General features: G+C 49.4%; 1 long non-coding RNA gene and 1 pseudogene across 2 annotated transcripts in view; both read left to right on the top strand.

The window, feature by feature from the left end:
* LOC137209463 (small ribosomal subunit protein uS5-like) overlaps positions 1–2582 on the top strand; it is an 80278-nt pseudogene extending 77696 nt beyond the window's left edge.
* The window catches only part of LOC137208615 (uncharacterized), a 515571-nt gene that overhangs the window by 81307 nt on the left and 409893 nt on the right, over positions 1–24371 (top strand). For both annotated transcript variants that reach the window (XR_010935686.1, XR_010935687.1), the window contains exon 2: positions 4635–4789. This is a non-coding gene — a long non-coding RNA (uncharacterized lncRNA). The remainder of the gene's footprint in view (positions 1–4634; positions 4790–24371) is intronic.

The raw sequence follows: 24371 nt of genomic DNA, 5'->3' as shown, positions 1-24371 counted from the left end.
ATCGAAGCAAACTCTTCCTTTGGGTGTTACAGGCTACCCTGCGGCTTTCCGTTTTCTGTAACCGCTCCGGAGTGGAACTTAGCCTTTGGGGGGAAATAACCTTAATCGGGGTTTCTGGTGCAACTCTTCCCTCTGCTCAAGGACTCTCCTCCAGTTTATAAGAAGGCTTTTAGGGGCTTCCCTGGTGGCGCAGTAGTTGAGAGTCCGCCTGCCGATGCAGAGGACACGGGTTCGTGTCCCGGTCCGGGAAGATCCCACATGCCGCCGAGCGGCTGGGCCCGTGAGCCATGGCCGCTGAGTCTGTGCGTCCGGAGCCTGTGCTCCGCAATGGGAGAGGCCACAGCAGTGAGAGGCCCGCGTACAGCAGAAAAAAAAAAAAAAAAAGGCTTTTAATTTCCAGTCCATATTTAATAGACCTATTTCGTTTTTAAAGTAGACCTTCTCCAAACTTGAAAGTAACAAATACACAAATGCAGGACAGCACGTTATACCTTCGATATATTGGAACAGAGAAACAAAGACAGCTGAAAAGCATCCGGATTAGAACTTGAAATATGGGTTTGGAAATTGAGATAAAATTCCTTTTATAGATATTAAACTAACACTTGCCTTAAATGGCAAGAATGAGTTAACTGTAAACTGTTTACTGAGGCTTGAAGACAGGTTGGGGGTCAGCCTGTCTCCTCCTGGGGACACGTGTCTGTGTTGGTCCTGACTTCGTGACCCAGATGGGGCTGCTTTCTCTTATAGTAACTCTCCGCTCCGTGGCGGGCAAACCCCCAACCTGGTTGGGCCAGTCGTTGACCCCCTCCAGCCAGCGTGTGAGTACTGGGATGCACCCCAGGACTGGCGCTCCTGCACGGGCCCTGAGACGCGGCGCAGAGCCCTGGTCACACTTGTGGGGGGGGGGGCGCTGTACCTGCCTCCCTGGTCTGCCAAACTGCCGGATGCGTGCATGGTTCCAGCCGCCTTCAGCTCTGATCCCCCTGAGCTGGCTGGGGGCAGAGAGGAAGGAGCCTCCGTGCAGCTCTGGGAAGCTCTGGATTTCTTTGCACTTAAGGGGGATTTTGAATGCAACAGGCCCGTTTCTAGGAGTTTATCCTCAGGAAATGTTTAGAAAATGCACATCACTGTCTGCAGAGCTACTCATTTGCAGTGTCCCCAGTTGGAGGGTGGTTATGTCAGTTAGTACACGTGCATGCGAAGAACAGCTCCATGACCCTCCGGGGGGTGGGCCTGGGTCTGAAGGACCCTCTCGCGCGCGCGCGCGCGTGCGCACGCGGCCGCAGCGGGGTTCACGTCTGAGCTCCGTCACCTGCTACGTGCAGCTGAGGGGGGGGGGTATTGCCACGTTCCTCACCTGTAAAATGCACTCATCAGACAGCTCGCCTCCTAGGGTCCCTGTGAGGATTACACGAGTCAGTAGAAGCAGAGTGCTTAGGACAGGGAGCGCCTGGGGAGGGGATGAGCTCAGCGAGGATGCGCCATGACCAGGACGCACCTTCAGGGAAGGAAGCACGTGTGGAACGGTATGTAGGCGGTGACCCTGTTATTTCCTACATATTGCGTACGTGTCGCGTGTCTGTACCAACGTGTTGACACACTTGTGAGAAGGGATATTTCAGGGGATTTTAATGAAATCATTGGTTAAGTCAAGTGCTTGAATCGTGCGGTTCCACGTGGGATCCTTTTCTGTGTCCCGTTCATCCTTTCCCTTGTTTGTGGATGGAACGATACCTCTGGAGCAGGACATGCAGTGGAGAGCGAGAGGGTCACTAAAGTCACAGAGATACCACCTCCTGGAAGGGGAGACCGTATTCAACAAGCACACGGTTAATCACTTCATCACAAGTGCGGCGCGAGCTGGGGGTGTGGTGGCGAGGGGCCCGGGAGCCCTGGAAGAAGTCGCGGGGGCAGCCGGTCACTGAAGGATGAGCAGGGTTCCCAGGGGAGAGGGGGGTACTCTGGCAGAGGGGGCAGCGGGTGGGAAGGCCTGGAATGGCCAGGAAGGCCGGGAGCCAGGGCGGGGCGGGGTGATGGGAGTAGGTGGCAAGGGAGCTCCCTTTTGGACCCAGAAAGGCATAAAACAGACAGCCGCCTGTAAGGGTTTCAGACAGTGGGGAGCTGTGCTTAAGTATAGGTTTAGACGTGCTCCCCCAGCTGCCCGGGGAGGTGATGCAGGGACACCCAGCGGAGGGGTGAGGGTGGCTGCCAAGGGGGGCGGCTCCCGGCAGTGGGGGAACTGGATTGCCTTGAAAGGCAATCTGATTTACACCGAGACTCTCCCAGGTTAACCTCGTGGTAAAGGAACGCACCTCAACGCCAGGACAGCGTGGCAGCTTAGCACATGAAGCACTGGGAAGACAAAGAGGCTGAACTAAAACCCCTTAAAAGCAGTTGGTATCCCGGCGGATGCACTGCCTGCCCTCTGCTGCTGCAGCTGCATCCCAGGGCCCCGGGCGGAAGCGGGCTGCGCACCCCGCCTGCCTGCTCTGCCCCGGTGGGCGGGCTCCCTCCCCAGCCTGTCGCCAGGGCTCCTGCAGCGCTGCCAGCAGGGGGCGTGGCTGGATTCGAAGCGATGACGAAACAGGAAACTGGGCAGCTCTTCTGAAGGCCGGGCCTCCAAGGCCAGTGTGCCATCAGGGTCCGGCCCGGGGCCTGGGGCTGCCTGACCGACAGCAGCTCTGGCTGTGAGAGGGACGGGCCAGGTCTGACCGCGACCCCGCCATCTGTCAGCCGGGGACGGTCAGCAGCGTGAGTGAAGCAGGGGCTCCGGCAGGGCCGCCCACCCAGCACCTGCTCTCGGGGCACCCAGGTGGGCGCCGGAAGGAGACGAGATGGCGCCTCGGCCCTTCTGCTGGCCCCGAAGGGAGAGCAGGGTTTGGGCCAGAACCCGCTGCGTGGCTGTGTCCGCGGGTGGCTCTCCCGGCGCTCTAGGGAAGGATGCTTTTGCTGTCACGGCGCTGGCTTTCGCCCGCAGAGCCTGCGGGGACGGGCGGAGGCCCTCGTCCTCCCTCGCGGCGCAGCCCAGGCCTGAGCTCGCCCACCTCTGCACAGCGCGGCGGCTCCTGGACGCCCGGCCCGCGTCGGTCTCCTCCACAGGATGGAAGCGCGAGGCCTCTGGCTGTCGGTCTGAGCCAGGCCGACAGAGCGGGGCTCCGTGGCGGGGACATCAGAAAGCTCTGGAGCCCGGGCTGCGCCTACCACCCACAGACGGAGGCCGAAATGTGCTGTTTTCCTGGCCCTTGGTGTAGAGAGGAAACTGGCTGAGCTAATTCGGGAGCCCGGAAGGCGGGCGATTCGCAGGTCAGTCAGGCATCCGCAGGGTCACGTGACGGGCGAGCCGGGGCCCGGCTGAACCGAAGTTCAGTTTCCAACTCGAAAGTCCTGTGTCGGAACCACCACCGGGAGAGACGAGCGTGGAAGCTCGGGATGGGGCGGGTGGCCAGCGCGCAGTGAGCGGGGGGCTTCTTGGCCTCCGTGTGGACGCTGTTCAAGGTGACTGGCCGATGAGCTGACTCAGACCAGCCTGAGCCGTGAAGATGCGGGGCGGCCCTCAGAGACCGGGCTGTGGCGAACCCCCTCGCGGCCCTGCTCCTGGCCTGGCCTCCTTTCCCAGCCCCTCCTTGGGCAGGAAGGACATAGGCTCTGGCCGCTTTCCCCCTTTTGTTCCCGACTCCCAGGAAAGGCCACGGAATCGGGTTTCCTTGGCCATGGTCAGCCTGTCCCGTGTCCTGTGCTGACCCCTTAGCTGGCCACCGTGACCAGAGGAAGGGGCTGCCTGGGCTCCGCCGCTGGAAGCTGGAGTTGGTCCGAGGGGGGCGGGTGGGTGTGGGGACAGCAGGGAGGGGGTCAGTCCTCTCCTTGTCCCTACCATGTCGCCTGAATCTCAGTATTCCTTCAAATCCATCTTTCTAGCTCCCTCTTCTTTTTTTCCCCTAAAATCAGTGCCTTTTCATTTTTGAAACTTCTGAATATTTAGGGTCATTTACAGCATAGTGACTTGCCACTGTAATTGCCCAAAGAGCCCTGGGCGGAAAAGGGGATTTATTGGCTCGTGTAACTGAGGACGTTTCCTGTCCGTGGTGAATGCAGTGCTGTCTGTGTGGGGACCACTGGCCCCATCTCTGCCCTTTTGGGTGTGGAAGACTCTTTGCTTTGCACACTCCACGCTCCCAGCCGCCCCATCATGACCCTTTTCTTCCCCAGATGTCTCAGGTGGGAGTCACTGGGACCAGGGCTGATAGAAGGGTGCACTGGGCCTTGGAGAGGACCCTCCTCCCTAGGGGAGAGGTCGGAGGTGTGTCCCCAGTGGTCGGAGAGCAGCCAGGAGTGGGCACATGCTGGCCGTGGCAGACAGAATGGCCCGCTGCCCGGCAGTTCTGTGCCAAGCACCTTGTCTGGCCACTGCTCCCAGATGCCTAAAGGTTCAGCATCTCCCTGACGGGCTTTCTGTGGTGTCCGTTTCTTTTAAAGATGACATTAGTGTCAGGCTGGCAGTTTTGGACATCATCCTTCTGTTCAGTGAGTGCTGCCCTAAAAGCAAGCCCTTTTGAGCAGGATTGATAGAGTTATTAAGAATTATCTTCCTGGAATCAGAATGAAAGTGCTGTTGCTCACTGTGTCCATTCTAGGTCATTGGGGCTGAAGCCAGGCAGGATTTTGGGGGCACTCAGAATCCTTCTGATGGAGCTCTGCATTTGAAGCCTGGGTGCAGGAGTTTTCAGAAGAGGATGGTGCTCTGCATGACGGCTGTTTGGCTTGACAGACAGACCCCTGAGTCTCAAAGGTATTCTCCTATGTTTTCTTCTAGCAGCTATATTCTTTAAGCTTTAATGTTTAGGCTTGTGATACATTTTGAATTAAATTTTGTGTACAGCGTGTGGTAAGGGTCAAGGACTTTATTTTTAAGGACCTGGTTGTTCCAACACCATTTGCTGTAAAGATGTTCCTTTTCATATTAGATCACTTCTGTGCCTTTGCTGCATCTCCTTTTGCTCTCTCTATCCTGTTTCGTTGATGTATTTGTTGTTATTTTATACCAGTGTCACACTGCCTTGATTACTCTAGCTTTGTAGTAAGTATTGAAGTCAGGTAGTAAGTCTGCCAACATTATTCTTCTTTTCTAACATTGTTTTGGCATTTTAAGGTACTGTGCATTTCCATACAAATTTTAGAACCAGCTTGTGAATTTCTACATAGAAGCCAGCTGTGCCTTTGATTGAGATTATGTTAAATTTATAGAGAAATTTTGGGGCAGTTGACATTCTTAACAATATTGAGTCTTCAAAGCCATGAGCATGGGATGTGTCTTCATTTATTTAGGTCTTATTTAATGTCTCTTTGTAATATTTTGTGGTTTCTTAGTGAACAGATATTGCATATACTTAGTGAATTTATTGCTGAGTATTTTGTTTTTTCATGCTATTGCAAAAGGAATTTTAAAAATTTCATTTTCCAATTGTTTTTTGCTAGGATATAAATTTACAGCCTATTGTTGTATTTTAAACATGTGTTCTGGGACCTTGTCAATTCATTTATTAGTTCTAATAGTTTCATAAATTCCTTAGGATTTTCTCTGTAGGCAATGGGGTTATATGCAAATAGATAGTTTTACTTCTCCTTTTCTAATCCCTGTGCTGTTTATTTGCTTTTTCTTGTCTGATTACAATGGTTAGGACTTCTAGTGTAATAACTGAGTATGTGTACTGAGAGTAGATGTCATTGCATTATTCCCTGCATTGGGGGGGGGGGAAGTATTCAGTCTTTTAACATTCAGTATAACTTTAGCTGTTTTTTTTTTTTTAAGGTTCCTTTAGCAGATTGAACATGTTCCTTTCTAATCCTAGTTTGCTGAGGTTTTAAAAATCATGAATGATTGTTGAGTTTTGTTAAATGAGCAAATGCTTTTTTCACATCTATTGAAATAATCATATGCTTTTCTTTTATTCTGTTAATAATGTGGCTTATATTTATTGCTTTTCTAATGCTAAACCAACCTTGTATTCTTGGGTTAGTTCTCACATGGTCATGTGATATTATCCACCTTATATCTGCTAATATTTTGTTAAGGAAATTTGCATGTTTCATGAGGTATCCTTTTCTGTGATTTTCTTTTATTGTAGTATACTTTTCAGGTTATTGTATTAGAATTATGCTGGCCTCATATAATGGATTGGCAAATGTTCCTCTTCTATTTTCTGAAAGAGTTTGTACAAGAGTGGTGTTATTTTCTTCTTTAACATAGACGGGGCCATTCAGATTGTGTGTTGCATCTGTGTCAGATTTGGTAAGCTGCGTATTTTTCACAAAATTTGTCCATTTCATCTAAGTCACCAAATTTGTTGGCATAAACTTCTTCAAATACTCCTTTATTTTCCTTTCAAAATCTGTAGGTTCTATAGCAACAGTCCACCCTTCATTCCTGAAATCGATAATTTGTCCTTTTTCTCTTTTTTTAACCAGTACAGCTATAGGGGGTTTGTAAATTTTATTGCTCTTGTTTGTTTTCTATTTCACTGATTTTATTACTTCCTTCCTTCTGTTTAATTTGGGTTTACTTTGCTCTTCTTTTACTAGGTTCTTGGGTTGTACATTCATTCATTAATTTTTCCACTGTTTTTTCCTAATATAAATATCTGAAGTTATAAATCTCAGCACATTCCAAAAATCATATGATTTGTATTTTCATTGTCATTCACTGTGAATATTTTCTAAATTTCCCTCATTTTTTTTCTATGAGATATGGATTATTTAGAAGTATGTCTAATTTTCACACACTAACAGTTTTTTGAAATATGATTATTAATTTCTAATTTAATTCCACTTTGGTCAGAGAACATAGGTATGATTTTAACCCCTTTACATTTAATAAGTCTTATTCTATTGGCCTGTATAGTGTGTCTTGGTGAACATGCTAGGTGGGCTTGCAAAGAATGTGTATTATGCAGTTTTTGGTTGTAGTAAAGGGCAAATCTATAGTTTACTCATTTTTAATCTATTTGTTCTATTAATTTATGAGGGGAGGAAAGTTAAAATCTTTAACAGTGTTTGCGGAATTACGTGTCCTTTTAATTCTATCAATTTTTCCTTCATGGAGTTTGAAATTCTATTAGGTACATGCATATTTATGATTATTTTGTTTTCCCGTTGCTTCATATATCTTGTACTTTTGGATTATATCCTAACTTTGTGAGTGGTATGTCATAGAGACTCTGTATTTTGTTCTGTGTCTCCAAAGATTACTTATTTTCTTTGTTAATCAGGCAGTATACGTGACTGAACTCAAACTTCAAATCCTCTCTCTCTTGCGGTGTGAATAGCTCATATCCAGGTTCAGTTCTTTCAGTCTTAGCAGGGCAGCTTGGAGCCTGCCCTGCGTCTGTGTTGTTCAGTGGTCAGCCAGAGATTTGGGTTGAGTTTATACACGGAATTCCTTCTCCTGTCCTGGCTGTCTCCCCGCCAGTATTTCCCATTTATTCTCCAGTGGTCATGGTTGCTCCAAACTCCTTCCTCTGGTTCTTTAAGCCAGAAAGACTGAGGATTTGCTATTGAAGTTTAGCTGCCCTGAATGTCTCAGATTTGGACTTGCTCTTAGACTAAAAGTCATAAGCATGGGAAATTCACCCCATGCTGTTCCCTTTTTCCAAATATCTACTCCCTCCAGTGTCCACCTGCTTCTGATCACTCTCCAGGGCCTTCAGACTTAAAAAAATATTGTCTAAAACTTTTAGTTTGTATGTGTGGGAGGGTTAGTCCAATAGGAGCAATTTATCCATAACCAGAAGTGGAATGATCCATTTGCTTTGTGTTTTCCAAAATTTTTTTGCTGTTGACTTACATACTTAGATTCTGTCCATATGAACCGATGTTATTTTTATCCCTTTGCTCTTATTTTAGTGAGTTTTTTTCTAGGTAGCAGCTATAAATGCATTTATTCAAGCTTCTGTGTTTAATCTAGAGTGTTTTTCTATTTTGAATAATTTCCAAAGAAATTCTGGGTTAAAGGGCATAAACACTTTCAAAGCTTGTGATAAGTGCTGACAACATATCTTAGATTCTGTTTTCACCCATCGCTCTCTCTTTGCAGTAATAGCCCTTGTTTGCAGAGGGGCTGCCCTTCTCTTCATTCTTTCTGGTAGTAAGAAAGGCCCACAGCTATGCTCAGAGCTGAAGCCAGGACCAGGGAGCCCCTGGGCAGATCACCCAGATGGAAGGGTTTTCCAGCCCAAGACCCAAATTAGATTCCCTAACTTTCTTCATTGATCTAAGCCTGTATATCCTCAGGAATAGTTAAATCTCTCATTGGGTTGGGTTTGCGTTTTTATAATCTCTGCCTCTGCTCACCTCATCAACTTGCCACGAGTCAGGGTTATGGATTTATCATGCAGTTAATTCCCAGTCAGTTAGAGAACTAGGGTAGAAGAGAGACAGAAAAAAACATTTGAAGGTCTCATATCAGGTGCTGTTTGAATTGACCTGGAGACTCTCTGGAACAGGTCAGTTCTTGGAGGTGAACGAGAACCAGCAGCCCCATGGCTGGTCAGGGGAGAAGCTGGCAGCCTGACGATGTCGTTGATCTCACTGTGTCCCAGCTCATCAGGTCTCCTCCCTGGCAAGCTCGTCACAATCCTTTCGGGCTCGATCACGGCCTTCTTTGTTTCTTCTCTTCTCTTTGGTAGCTTATGGCACTCCTTGTGGACATGGAGTCTCAGTTTTCCTCAAATTGCAGGAAGCAGAGACACAGGACAGAGGGTGCTGTGGAGAGAATGTGGGTGTTGACCAGGCAGAGGATAGCCACGGTCTCGGGGAATGGCTCCCCCGGCTGCTGGAGGGCTGATGGTTCCAGAAGATCCTAACTGAGCTGTTACTGAAGGGACGCACCTGGGACTTGAATTGTCATTTCAAGGGGAGGGACAGTGGGGTGAGGAAAATATCCACTCAAAGTGTGATCTGCGGGACCAGAAGCATCAGGGTCACCTGGGAACTTGCTAGAAACACCTAATCCCACCCCAGAGCTGTGAATGTGCCTTTCAACAAGACCGCCACGTGATTTCTACACACCTTAATTTGCTCTGCATTTGCTGCATGACATTGGGGAGCAATGCATGTCACGTTGCTTGGTTTTTCTAGAGAACAGAAAGCCCACCTTTACGCCCCGTTCACCAGCATTGGGGAGATGCTCACCATCGACAGTTATCAGCGGCCCCCTCCCATCTCTGGGGTCTCCGGGGTCCTGCAGGGACCTCGGGGCGTGTGCCATGTGGGATGTTCTGGAAAGTTCTCCATGGCCTGTCCATCCTGGCTGTGGGGATGTGCCCAGTGCTGGCCCGCCTGGTCCTCTGGGAGGAGGGTGACTTGCCGCTCTCACCCCGCACTTGGCCACCAGCCTTGAGCATTGGGGGCCTCCCCTTCTCCTTCCTCCACCGCTCAGCCTGGGGGGGATCTGATGCCCTGCCGCTCTCCCCACTACACTCTCCATCTTTCTGCACTGTCCTCTTGGATGTGTTGACACTGACAGACACTGCCCACTTGGACGTGGTGACGCTGTCCTGGAGAGTCTGGCCGAGGCCTCCTGGCTCTTCCTGGGGAAGCTCGGGCCTCCGTCCTCACCACCCTGGCCTCTGCCGAGGGAAGAGGAAGTCATCTCGTTGAGCGAGACTCTGCTTTTTCCCTGTGGCTTCTCTGAGGCTGAGGCTGGACCTTGAGGTGGAGGCACCTCGTGGGGACACAGGATGGGTGGCTGGAAAGGACCGTGCGGGGTAGAGAGCCATCTTGACTCCTGAGCGACATAGCAGGGGTCCTGGAGGGCCACAGGGAGTTCTCCACTGGTCCTTGGAGGCTGTTCAGGGCCTGGGTTGGAGGGCCCTGGCTTCTGCTGTAGCAGGGCTCTGGGTGTGACCTCGGGCTGACGGGGCCTGGAGAGGCTGGGCTCTCGAGGCCTGTCGGCTGGTTGGGACCTGCAGTGACCTCAGGAGAGTCACTCCCTTCTCTGTCCTTGGTTTCTTCTTCTGAGAATGAGGACCACAGTAGTGTTACCTCTCAAGGCCGCTGTGAAGAGTGGATACAAGCAAAGCCCGGAGCGCCACGCTCCCAGGGTGAGCAGCCACGCAGGTGACAAAGATGCGGAAGCTGCAGCGCCGCCATCAGGGCTGACGTCTGTTGGCACAAGCAGAGAACCAGGGGCACTGCTCATGCAGGGGCCTGGCCGGGAGGCCCGGGCGGTGCTCCACGGATAGGACGGTGGCCCGCCTGGGCCATGGGTGCCGCAGAGACCCAAGTGTTTCTGACCTGAGCCTGTGGGCCCTTTTCTCGGTCTCACAGGGTTGTCCTTGAGGGCCCTCCTTCCTGCTCTCTGGACGGAATAGTCAGGATATACAGGTCTTCCTCCACCTATGATGGAGTCACGTCCTCATAAAGCATCGTGAGTCGGGAAGATCATAAGCTGAAATGCATTTGCTGCACCTCCCCTCCTGAGCTTCACAGCTCAGCCCAGCCTCCCTCAGATGTGCTCAGAGCACGGACGTTAGCCTACAGTTGGGGAAACAAAGCCTATTTTATAATAAAGTGTTGAATGTCTCATGTAATTTATTGGGTACTGCACTGAACTTGAAAAACACAGTGGCTGTCTGGGTCCAGGATGGTTGGATGGTTTTCACCAGCTGGTTTTCAACCCCGAGATCGCGGGGCTGACCGGGAGTTGCAGCCGCTGCCCAGCATCACGAGAGAGGGTCGGCCCCCGTCTCACTAGCCCGGGAAAAGATCCTAATTCAAAACCTGAAGTACGCGGCTTCTACTGTATGCGCATCCGTTTCACACCGTCATAAAGTCGGAAAATCCTAAGTTGAACCACGAGTTGGGGACCATCCATGGATGGAGCTAAGCTTCGGGAGAGAAGCCTTCATTCATTTGCTGGAGTTACTTTCTTCCGGGGAGAACGAACGCCTTGCTCAGATAAAGTATTTTTAGAGATCATCTGTGCTACATTAAGGGAATGTTTTTAGAATCTCTAGTTCTAAATTTCACTTTGATCTCACAAGGAATATTTTATCGGATAACGCAGGCCTGGCAGGGTGGCTTTGTCCCCCCCTGTACTTGTCACTGTCACCGTGGAGCAGACCGGCAGGGTGCTCTCTGGGCCTTCTCTCCAGGCGGGAGATATCTGAGCTGACATCACTGCTGACCAGGATGCTATGATCACATTGGATCTGAGAGCCTCTGGGACCCACATCGTTTTCTTAATTTGCTTGCTGGTGTGACAAAGATGAAGCTCATTTCGAGGAAAGTTGGAGGCAGACAGAGCTGCGTGGGGAGACACAATAAGGAGCATTTATAATTTTCATCAAGTAGCAGATTTCAGAGACCGTTCAGTCTAGGCTGGAGCTCCAGGCGGAGCATCCCCCGGAAGCTGGTTTTCCATGGGCCTCTCCTGTTTCTTGACCTCATTTCTCAGGCAGATGATGGATGAGAGGAAACTCACTGGGGCATGGGCTTTCCTCTCAAGGTGAGGCTTGGGAACCTGGGCTGCGGGAGGGGCTCGGGCCCCTGCAAGTGGAGAGACAGGTGATTTTGAAGACGATGACGATGCTTACTGTGGTGGGGTGAGAAGTGTCCCCCAAAGACGTGTCTTCATGTGGCTTCTCCTCGCGTCTCTGTATGTGCTGTCTGCTTCCATCTCTTCTAAGGATATCATTCACTGGGTTTAGGGCCACCCTAATCCAGCATGATCTCATCTTGAGATACTTACCTGAAGTACATCTGCAAAGGCCTTATTTCCAAATAAGGTCACATTCACAGGTAACCAGGGTTAGGACCTGGGCATATCTTTGGGGGACGTTTCCTCTGTGTCCGCTAGTGGGGAGGGTGTGTTTCCTACCAGGGCCTCAAGCCTTTGCCAAATGGCCAGCGGTTAGCTTTGCTTCTTTGGCATTTTTATAGCCCTTACTCTTAAGGAACCGGGTACAAATCGCTGTCTACAGTTTGGGTCAGAAAGAGGCCAGCGTCCACTGCCAAAGGCCCACCTTCTGAGTGTCAGAGTGGGATTGAGCCTGGACTCTGCCTTGTGGTGAGAGCCTGGCTGAGGGGGACACTTGCGGCTTTTGCTGCCCTGCGTCTATTCCATAGTTTGTCTGTGAGCAAAGGACCCCTTCCCAGCCCCCAGCCCATGTGGCTGGGCCCAGGCCCCTGGGTGAGGTTGGCAATCAGCCACTAAGACTAAATTCTGACACTTCTGTTTGAGCTGGGGAAGGGGACTCTGTCCTTCCAATAGAACCAAATCTGGAAGTACAGAGGGCTGGAGCGCTGCAGCCATTCTGTCATCATGAGGGGAAAGTCTGCTTAAGACAACACCAGAGCTGGGACTAGCGAGAGGCCAATGGGGCCCAGGGGTGCAGAATTTAAGGAGGTGTCAGACTCAGGGTTGTGCAAGTGCAGGTTGGCCCTGGACAGCACCATTGAAAGCAGAGCTGAGGGAGAGAATACAAGAATTCCTGATGACATTGTCTGAGTTCCTGGATCCCACTGTGCCTGAAGCCATTAACCTCTGAATTATTCAGTGTATGAGCCCATACATTTTCTTTTGCTCAAGCCAGTTTGAATTGGGTTTTCAATCTCTTGCAGCCGACAGAGCCCTTGTAACATACCTGCCCCCACATTACTCCCCACTGAGGTTGGGAGGGTGCTCCGGACCCCTCCCCAGAGTCTGCCTGAGGGTCTTATATGAAGTCCCAGCATCAGACCACAAGTCTTCAAGGTCTGTACAGCATCCCTCCAGAGGCCTGCTACAGCCCCTGCAAGCAGGCCTCCTGCTCTCCTCCGAAACCCCCACACCCAAGGCACGGCCTCCCCTGTGAGCTGGGCACACCCCAGGAAAGAGCGGGGAGATACAGAGACCAGGCGTCAGGTCGAGGGGTGCTGCTTGAGTCTCAGAGAAGCCCCCGGAGAGAGCGATGACGGGTGCTTGCCGGGGAAATGTGTCCGATGATCTCAAGCCCGAGACGGGCAGTAGGTCTGTGGCTACAAAATGAGGTTCAGTTTCCAGAGAGGTTAGGAGGCCCCGGGGCGCACAGCCTCATGACGATGCCCGGGGTCTCCAGAGCTGGCCGCCCCTCGCCAGGCTGCGAGCATTCAGCCTCAGGCGCCCTGCCAGTATCATGCGGGACCGGGGGGCCTCAGTGGAGGACATTTCCCATAGTTTGCCCCTCCTCTACACCTCTGCCCCCAAGACAGGCTTACTTCTGAGCTCACAGCCCATTTATTTAGAATAAAAGTTTATGGTTTGATATACGTGCAAGAACGTTCATGAACCATCCTGTATTGGAGAACTACCAAGAAAACCAGAATCCCCTGCGGTAGATGTCATAAAGCCCCCACAGGTGTCCTCAGCTTGATCCCCCGAACCTGTGAGTATGAGACCTTACATGGCAAAGGGCGCTTTGCAGGTGTGATTAAGTTAAGACTCTTGAAATGGGGAGATTATCCTAGGTTGTCTGGATGGGTCCAGTGTAATCACAAGGGTGCTTACAGGAGAGGGGGCAGGAGGGGCAGAGTCTGATGTCGAGCAGGCGTCAGAGTGATGTGGGGAAGGGCCCAGGAGCCAAGGCTGCAGGCGTCTTCTCGGCGCTGGAAAGGCAAGGACACGAATCTCCCCGAAGCCACCGGAAGATACTGGCCCTGCCGGCGGCTTGAATTTAGGGCTTCTTACCTCCGGAACTGTAGAAGGAGAAGTTTGGGTTGCTTTAAGCCACTAGTTTGTGGTCTTCTGTTACAGCGGCCACGGGAAGCTCATACATTTGCTCTGCTGGTCAGTAAGGAGCCTGCATGTGCCTGGTAGATGCACCCACAGATTCCAGAGGTAACAAGAGACGCCCTCGGCACCAGGCTGGGCTGCGAGGTGCCTGAGGTCCCGGCACCACAGGTCTGACCTCTGGAGTCCACCAGGCTTTGCAGGTCGGGGGTGGAGGAGGGCCCACGGCCGTCTCCTCCTCGCTCTGTCTCTGGGTTTGAGGCGCCCCACTGGCGGCATCTCCCTCTTCAGCTGAAGTGGTCTCTGATGCTCGGCGAGGCGTTGCTGGATAGGATATTACATCGCAATCCAGGAGCTTTCTGGAGCAGATTACAAGACGGGGATCCTGGTGTGCAAGCAGAAACCCAGCCTCTACAGTGTGAAATTCCACTTTATCACCTTTCTCTAAAGATGCCTCACTGGCACTGAGTTAAATGGGGGGATTTACTTCTCTCTGATGCCCTAGCCCCCCAGAGAAGGAGAAATCCTCTGCTGACACTCTTTCCCATCCAATGCATGTGGAAATCACAATACACCGATTTTGTGCAATCTGTTTCTGCAAAACACTGAGTTTATTGCTCACTGAGATTGAAATGTCCAGCGAGCACTTGCTTTGCTCATCCACTGGGTAGCCCGTGGGAAGGAGGTGTAGTTAATGGTACAGCGTAAACCAGGGAGCTCAGGTCTCCTGATCATCGTGTTATGGTCAGTCTAAGCCTAGTATCCTTTTTCATAGCATTTCCTGCTGCCCGAAATCTTTCCTCTGAAAAGCAATAACAGGAAGGCCATCAGCGGAGTTATGAGAAAACCATCGTGCTTAGAGCAGCACCGATTATAGCGCGATAGCACTGCTGGCTCGTCGGGGACAATGGGCACGTTGGAATGACCCTGGGCGGCAGCCCGGGAGGCCCCAGCCTAGCGTGTTATTAAGATAAGCGATTTGGCTGCCCGGGTGAGGCTAGCCGGGACAATCAGCCCGTGGACCAGCGTGCCGTCCCGGGTTCTGGAATCCTGTCTGCAGGACGGCACCTCGGGGGAAAGGGGAGGACTGGCGGGGGGTCGGGCATGTGCTGGCCCAGCACTCACGCAGTGTCTCAGGGGAGGGTGTGAGTGTGAGGCGTCACCCTCCCCAGACATGAGGGATCACGAAATTCCACAGGGCGTGGATTCACTTTCCTGAAGTGAAAAGCGAGATCTGAGCGTCTGTGCTTTTTTCCTTCCTCGCAGTGGGTGGAAACGGGAATTTCTAGGCATTGGCTCAGATAAGCTTAGGAAACTGACAACGTTACAAAGGACAGAGGTAACACTAACCCCTGCATTAGTCCGCTCAGGCTGTCAGAGGACCACAGGTGGAACGGCTCACACAACAGAGATCTATTCCTCACAGCTCTGGAGGCTGGAGGCCCGAAGGCCAGGTGCCACGGGGCTGGTTCCTTCTGAGGCCTTTCTCCCTGGCGTGTAGACAGCCGCCTTCTCCATATCCTCACGTGGTCTTTCCTGTGTGCATGGCATCCCTGGCGTCTCTGTGTGAACACATGTCCTCTTCTTCTAAGGACCCCAGTTAGATCGGATCAGGGCCCACCCTAGCAGCCTTGTTTTACCTTAATTACCTCTTTAAGGTCCTGTCTCTGAATACAGCCACACTCTGAGTACAGGGGGTCAGGACTTCAACACATGGGTCTTGGCAGACAGAGTTCAGCCCTTAGCATCCATGTATGTGTGGCTTTATTGTGATGACGTTGGGAAACACACCAGCTCGGAGCAACGTCTGGCATTTATTTCTCATTCTAACACCTGCAGGATGTGGTCCCAGCCTATGGATAGGCTGGCTGGGGCTGGTGGAGGCTGGGGGTGGCATCAGCTGCAGGTGGGCTCAGGTCTGCCCCACGTGTCTCATCTTTTTGGAATCAGCAGCCACTCTGATTCTGGTAGAAGCCCAGACTGCACAAGCCTAGCTGGGTCACCTCCACCAGGTTCCATTGGCCAAAGCCAGTCTCATGCCAAGGTTGTAGGATCTTATTTCTAAATTGCATACACACACACACACACACACACACACACACACACACACACAGTGACCTTTTCATTTCCACTGCATGATACTCCTTTTCTTTAATCCTCTCTCAATTCAAATCTCAGCTAAATCGCTGGTTCTGTTGTCTAGTTGGCCTGTTGTATTTTTCACAGAAATGCTCCCTTTTTACAGTTCCTGTTGTTAGTCTTAGGGTATTTTCTGTAATAGAGAGCTGACCTGCGGTAGCTCCAGCCTACTGCACTGTTACACATTTGTCTAGTGGGTAATGCAATATGTCTCACCTTTTCTCTTACCTGGTTAATTCTCAAGGTGTGATAGAGAAGTGATTACTGAAGAGATGAAACATATGAGCTGAAGATGTCATACACAAACGCTGACTTTTCAATTGTCATTACATTCAGCAAAATACATCATGGTGGGTCTTTGAATTTTGCCAGCATTATGGAATCCATACTCTGGGGGAGTTTAAGATTTGGGCTGTAGGTGTGTGCCTATCAACCACATTTTAGTTGATAGAAGTGAATATTATATTATAGGGATGCACCCTTTCTACTCTGTCCTCCTTTAGATTTAAGAATAGGTCCTATGCTCTATGGTTTGTCATGTATTTCTCAAGCTGATGTGTTTGTTCTTCCTGAGAAATCCTAGGTTTCCAAATATTTCTGGCTCCTCAGTTGGTGTCATGCCTACTGGCATTTTATAGGCACTTGGGTCTAGAGCTGACCTCGCTTCATTAGTTCTGGAATCTAGGAATCAGAGTAAGTCATCTTTTAATTTTTTAAATTTAATGTAATTTTTTCTTGTGGTATAATACACATAAACAAAATTTAACACCGTAATCATTTTTAAGTGTACACTTCAGTGTCGTTAAGTACATTCACAACGCTGTGCAACCATCACCGCCATCCATCCATGGAACTTTCTCATCTTCCCAAACAGAAACTCTGTCCCCATCAAACAGTAACGCCCCATTCCCCTAAGTTGTCTTTTTAGGTTAAGAGGCTAAAAATCATTTGCCTACCAAAGGTACAGTTGCAAAAGAACATGTGAACACGCTCTTTTGTTGGCACTAAACATGGTAAGGTTTGATAATCATCCTGGGCCGAGAGGACGTGACCCTGGCATGTCCGTGAGTCCGGCGAGGCTCAGGAGAGATCCACCTGCATCCCTGTCCAACCGCCCTCCCACCAACTGGTGCTTAACTTCTCCGCCTCCATGTTGCATTCTGAGAAGCCGAGATGCTGATAGAATCTTCCTCCCAGGGAGCGGGAATCAAATTGTTTTCCCATATAGGTTTGCGTACAGTAAGTGCTCAGTACGTGACTTAGGAAATGCATGCAAGAGGCAGAGCTGTCAAACTGAGAAGTGTTTCACCAAAATGTGTTCCTCGAGGCATGGCGGGGCCGGGTCCCCTGGACTCTGTTCTCCTTCCAAACGCAGGATTCCAGAGCCTCAGTGCTGATGACTGTCCCTGTGATGACCCCGGGCACAGGGGACACACAGGGTCCACCCTGCTCTCAGTCCAGCGAGCTTTTCTTGCTCTTCCCTGGTCACCAGACTCCTGGCTCCTGGCCCGTGTCCCTTCCCATGGAGACATCGGCTCCGCCCTGCTGACCTGGGTGATGAGTGGGGCTGGCCCATCACAGGGCCAGCGGCCAGCGGGCACCCGGCCGGCCAGCAGTGCTGCGCTGAAAGCAAGTGGATCTTTAAACGGGGGCTTTTCAAAAACTTGTAATGAAGTGATTTGACCTTTGGTTCTAGAATTTGCTGCCATAACCTTTATCATCCACCAAGCAGGCAGTGCTCTGAGCTGGCCCCGCCTGATGGCTGGAGGGGATGAGAGATTAGTTTCCGCGGAGGCAGGTGGTGTGCAGGTGCACAGTTAACCTGAGGCCTTGACACTCTTTCATTGAACGGCTTGGGGGTCCAGGGTGGGGTGTCGTGGTAACGTGGGTCCTCAGGAGCAGGCTCGGGAAGATGAGCCTGGATCCCAGTAAAGTGAACAAGGAAGCCCTGATGCAGTCAAAGACCTTGTTAAGGAGAATCGCTGTGTGGACTTTGATCCCCGACCTTTTTCTGAGAAAGGATCCGTTTCCACGCATTCCACACTTTTACCAGCCACCCCTCCTCTGACCACGCATCCCTCTGCCAGGTTATAATGCCCTGTGTCCCCCCACCAGTCTGCATCTGCCAGGTTATAACGCCCTCTGTCCCCCCACCAGTCTGCATCTGCCAGGTTATAACGCCCTCTGTCCCCCCACCAGTCTGAGACCCCACTGATGCACAGTCACCGCCTTTGTCACCTTCGGCTACAACCTGCACACCAGCCGATGGGATTTAGCCGAGGGAGATGGGGGTTTGCACACCCACAGGAATGGGCTTTCTGCAGTTCTGAAAGGATCACTAGGTCCTGTTTTTCAGTTTGGGAGCCAAGGATCCCAGGCAGGAGGCTTGGGTTGGGTGATCTCCGTGGCAAAGTCGCAGATTTAGCAAATAAAAATAGGGGAACCAATATTTGCAGGGGACATACTTATACTTAAAAATGATTTGTTGGAGGTGACGTCACCAAGATGCTGACTTGGGTCATTCCTGACTTAGCTCCCCACACAAGAAGAGCAAGTAACAACTATTCAAGAACGAGGTAGCACTGAGAGAATCCTAGAACACGGGCTGAAGCACCCCCTGCACCACAGAGACCAAGACAGACGCGGTGGAAGGTAAGAGAAGGGGTACACATTGGCCACCTTCCTCTCCCCCGGGGTCAGTGCAGAGAAAGATAAACAAAATTGACAAACTCATAGCTAGACTAATCAGGGAAAAAGAGAGAGGATCCAAACGAACAAAATTATAAATGAAAAAGGAGACATTACAGCTGCTAACACAGAAATACAAAGGATCATGATAGGCTGATAAGAGCAACTATTAGGCCAGCAAACTGGACAACCTAGAAGAACTGGAAAAATTCTTAGAAACATACTGTTTACCTAAGCTGAATCAGGAACAAATAGAAAACCTGAATGGACCAATTGCTAGTAAGGAGATTGAATCAGTAGTCAAATATCTCCCAACAAACAAAAGCCCAGGACCACATGGCTTTACTGGTGAGTTTTACCAAATAATTAAAGAAGAATTAACACTAATCTTCTCAAACTTCCAACAAATCGAAGAGGAGGGAAAACTTCCAAACATTTGACAAGGGCAGCATTATTGTGATACCAAAACCAGAAAAGGACACTGCTAGAAAAGAAAACTACAGGCCAATATCCCTGATGAATATACATGCAAAAATTCTCAATAAAATTCTGGCAAATTGAATTCAGCATCATGTTAAAAGGATTATTCACCATGATCAAGTGAGATTTATTCCTGGGATGCAAGGATGTTTCAACCTACACAAATCAATAAATATGATACACATATTAATAGAATGAAAGGAAAGAATCATATGATCATTTCAATAGAGATGGAAAAAGCATTTGACAAAATTTGACATCTATTCATGATAAAAACTTTTAAATTAGGCATAGAAGGAACATATCTCAACATAATAAAAGTCATATATATCCTAAACCTGCAGCTAACATTATCCTCAAGGGTGAAAGGTTGATTAGCTTTTCCTCTAAGATCAGGAATAAGACAAGGATGCCTCCTCTCACCACACCTATTCAACATAGTACTGGAAGTCCTAGCTAGAGCAATCAGGCAAGAAAAAGAAATGAAGCCATCAGAATTGGAAAGTAAGAAATTGTCTCTATTTGCAGGTGATGTGATTGTATATATAGAAAATCCTAGAGACTCAACAAAAAAAACTCTGTTGTATCTAATCAAAGAATTTAGTAAAGTTGTAGGACACAGAATTAAATAACATAAAAAATCGGTAGTGTTTCTACACACTAACAGTGAATTTTCCAAAAGAGAAGTAAAGAAATCAGTCCCATTTATAATAGCATAAAAATAATAGAATGCTTGTGAATAAATTTAACCAAGGAGGTGAACGATCTCTACTCTGAAAACGTATAAGAAGACATTGATGAAAGGAATTGAAGAAGGTACAGATAGATGGAAAGGTATCCTGTGTTCACCAATTGGAAGAGCTAATATTGTTAAAATGTCAATACTACCAAAAGCCATCTATAGATTCAGTGCAACATTTGTGAGCCCTAATGTAAAAGTATGGATGTTGGGTGATGCTGACGTGTCAGTGTCGGGTCATCAGTTGCAGCAAATGTATCATTCTGGTGGGGGGATTTGGTAGTGGAGGAAGTTATGCATGTGTAGAGGCAGGGGGGATTTCTGTACCTTCTTTTCAACGTTACTGTGAACCTAAAACTGCTCTAAAAAGCAAACTTTATTAAAAAAATTAAAATCAGTTGTATTAGTTTGGGTACGCCAGAGAAACACAATCAATAGGATGTGTGTGTGTTTATATGTATATAGAGAGAGACAGGGAGAGAGAACAAGAAAGAGAGAGACAGAATTATTTTAAGGAACCGGCTCGTGTGGCTCTGGAGGTTGGCAGGTCTGAAATCTACAGGGCTGCCCAGCGGGCCGGAGACCCAGGGCAGAGATGATGTTGCACGTCTGTCCAAGGTCCGTCTGGAGCAGAATCCCCTCTTCCTCAGGGGACCTCGGTCTTTTTCTCTTAAGTCCCTCAGCTGATTGGATGAGGCCCCCCGCATGAGGGAGGTTGATCTGCTGTGCTCAAAGTCAGCTGATCTAAATGTTAATCTCATCTTAAAAACACCTTCACAGCGACCTGGATTGGCGTTTGACCTAGTATCTGGGTACTGTAGCCTCGCCACGTTGACCATTACAGCAGTCAGCAAATGTGATGTCATCTCCCAGTTGTGGCTTGAGTTCACAAAAGTAAGAAAGTTACCTCTGCATATTTTTCCAAATGACAACTTCTTTTTTCCGATCATAAAGATAGAAATACATCCTCATGTACTTAACTGTGAAGCTCAGTAAAGAATGGAGAAGTAAGAGAAATAAAAGGCCATTCTCATGCTTCTCTTTCCAGAAGAGCCACTATTCACCTCTTCTAAGGAAACAGGCATACATGCCTGCACATGCGCACGCGCACACACACGCTTTTGTAGAAACAAGACACTGTTGTGTAAGCTGTCCTCTTCTGTCTTCACTTGGCAGCATCACTAACCTACGTGATGGACGTTGGTATATGTCGTTCTTATTAATGGCTGCCTTAGTTTCTGCTGAATCAATTTATCATCCTTTATGTAACCAACCACATAATCATGGGTGTTTAGGTTGTTTCATGTGATTTGAATATATTTTTTGAGCAGTTGTCTAATGGTCTGCTTGGGACAAATTCCCAGGAAAGGAACGTCTGAGTACAGGGCTATGCCTGTTAGATTTGGATTCCTGTTGTTCAGCTGGCCTGGGGTGTGGTTCCCTCAATTTATAGTCCTGCTGGCAGCCGACTTTTAAATGTTTGCCAATGTGATGCATGGGGAGGTACAGCCACTGTTGTTTATACTTGGTTCCTTGAAATATATCTGCCGTTCTCCTCATGATTTTAAACCCATCTCCTCTGTCCTGCTGACTGTCATGCATAGAACACAATAAAGAAGGAAGAATAATATTCCTTTTTCAGAATAAAGGAAGGGCATCCATTATGTTTTATGTTCAGAAGCACAGGACTCTAACCAGTGATGTGGGCACCCAGAAGGCAGGTGTAGTGAGAACCACAATGACGGCATCTTTAATTGTCATCAACAACACACATGCCAGGTGTTGGAAATCAAGCACTGAAATAAAAATCAGGTGATTAACACTCCCTCTTCAGTCAAGACTGCGTCTGCAATATGGTTGCAAAGAATTATGAAAAACAGCCAGCAGTGGGTAGTGATGATAAAATGGGTGGGAGAGATTTACGATCGCTCAGTCCTGGGGAGAACGGGGAGGCCGTGAATGCGAAGAGCTGAAGGGCACTTAATTTCAAAACAAGTCTCCTCGCCAGTTGTCGAGTTCGCTGTACGGAGGGAGTGTATTGTGTGCCGAGACGTCTGCTGATCCCACAGATAGAAAGCTCCTTTTTTTAAAAAAAAATTTTATTTATTTTATTTATTTTTGGCTGTGTTGGGTCTTCGTTGTGGTGCGCGGGCTTCTCATTGCGGTGGCTTCTCTTCTTGCAGAGCACGGGCTCTAGGTGCCCGGGCTTCAGTAGTTGTGGCACACGGGCTCAGTAGTTGTGGCTCACGGGCTCTAGAGTGCAGGCTCAGTAGTTGTGGCGCACGGGCTTAGCGGCTCCGCGGCATGTGGGATCTTCCCGGACCAGGGCTCGAATCCGTGTCCCCTGCAATGGCAGACGGATTCTCAACCACTGCGGCACCAGGGGAGCCTGTAAGCTCCTTTTCAAGCATGCATCTTGTGTTGGCAAATCTGATTCCTCCCCATCCTGTCCATACTGTGCATCCTGGTGGATGCTGCCCCTCGGCAGAGGGAAAGAGCGGTGGGGCTGCGTCTGCCAGCTCCACACGGGGCCTGGGTCATGCTGGCACAGCTGCTCCCCTGATGGGTGCAGAGGGACCCTACAAAACCCCGAGGCCTCGCTCACTCCTTGCCCTCAGTGCCTTTTTTTAATTTTGATTTTTATTGAGATCTGGTTGATGTCCAATATTATATAAGCTACAACTATATAAAAATACAGTGAGTCACAGTTTTTACAGGTTATATTCCATTTATAGTGATTATAAAATATTGGCTGTATTCCCTGAGTTGTACAATATATCCTTGCAGCTTATTTATTTTACATAGGAGATTGTAGCTCTCAATCCCATACCCCTATCTTGCCCATCTCCCCTTCCCTCTCCACACTAGCAACCACTAATTTGTTCTCTATATCTGTGAGTCTCTTTCCTTTTCGTTATATTCACTAGTTTGTTTTATTTTTAAAATTCCACATATAAGTGATACCATATAGTATTTGTTTCTCTCTGTCTGACTTATTGCATACTAATACCCTCCAAGTCCATCCACGTTGTTGCAAATGGCAAAATTTCATTCTTTTTTATGGCTGAGTAATATTCCATTACACACACACACACACACACACACACACAAATATATATGCCACATCTTCTTCATCCATTCATCTGTTGATGGACACTTAGGTTGCTTCCATATCTTGGCAATTGTAAATGATGCTGCTGTGGAGATTGGGGTGCATGTATCTTTTCGAATTAGTGTTTTTGTCTTTTTTTTGGGGGGGGGTATATACCCAGGAGTGGAATTGCTGGGTCATATGGTGGTTCTGTTTTTAGTCTTTTGAGTAAGCGCCATGCTGTTTTTCAAGGTGGCTGCGCCAGTTTACACTCCCGCTAACAGCGTACAGGGGCCTTTTCTCTACAACCTCACCAGCATTTGTTATTTGTGGTCTTTTTGATGATAGCCATCCTGACAGGTGTGAGGTGACACCTCATTGTGGTTTTAATTTGCATTTCTCTCATGATTAACAATCTTGAACATCTTTTCATGTTTCTGTTGGCCAGCTACATGTCTTTGGAAAAACGTCTATTCAGGTCTTCTGTGCATGTTAAAATCAGGTTGTTTGTTTTCTTGATGTTGAATTGTATGAGCTGTTTATATATTTTGGATGTTAACCCATTTCGGTCATATCATTTGTAGATATTTTCTCCCATTCGGTAGGTTGTCTGCCCCTGTGCTTTTCTCTCTCATCCCACCTTTCCCTACTGAGGGGTGGGGGAAGCAGTGGTCACCATGCTAGAGACTTGCCCTTGAGAGGTGCTGAGCACACGTCCCCCTGGCAGGTTGGATGGGGTCTTCTCTCATGGATGGGCACGAGTTGAGGACCATCTATTAAGACTACACATGAGCCCCTGGCTCTTGGTGGGCACTGAGTACAATGCAGGGGCCACCAACTCTGGTCTCAAGTTCCAGGTGAAGGGCCTGCTACTGACTAGCCCCAGAGAGGACCCAAGGACAATCCTGACCTGGGGTCTACTCCACTGAGAGACGCAGGACTCCCACGGGGCCTGGGTTTCCACTCTGCCCTTTCAGGAGGCCCACAGCATAGACAGCACCTCTCCATGTCTAAGCTTCTAACCCCCAGAAACTAACGGATAAACCCCAAGAGGGCACCCCTGGCCCAGGCCTGGCCCCCACCCCTTGCCCATCTCTGGGGCAAACTCGGGGACTCAGGCCTTCCCTTCTCCTGGCTCCTGAGTCCCTGGCTGCTGGGGAACGGAGCCTTCTCGCTACCGTCACGGCATCTGATAAGGTTAGAAGGAGGTCACCCGCAGGGTGTGCAGTGGGTGGGGAGGCCGTACGTCCTGCTTTGTCGGGACAAGCCTGGCCCTTGGTAATGCTCCCCTTTCACCCTCACAGCTGGTTTAGTTTGGGTGACGAATGACAGGATCCCCTACTGTCAGGTCATTCGTTGGTTAAACGACCACCAACAGTGGGCCTCACAGGCGGACGAGGGGCCCAGGAGCAGCTCTGGCGTTGGGGGGGGGGGCTCTGGTGGCCCTGTGCGGGCACTCGTAACTGTATCCTGATTGCATCTGGCCTCCC

This window comes from Pseudorca crassidens, chromosome 16, assembly GCF_039906515.1.
Source record: "Pseudorca crassidens isolate mPseCra1 chromosome 16, mPseCra1.hap1, whole genome shotgun sequence".
In the NCBI taxonomy this organism is placed as follows: Eukaryota; Metazoa; Chordata; class Mammalia; order Artiodactyla; family Delphinidae; genus Pseudorca; species Pseudorca crassidens.
Note: the sequence above shows the minus strand (reverse complement) of the source record. Positions and strands in the feature narration are given on the sequence as shown.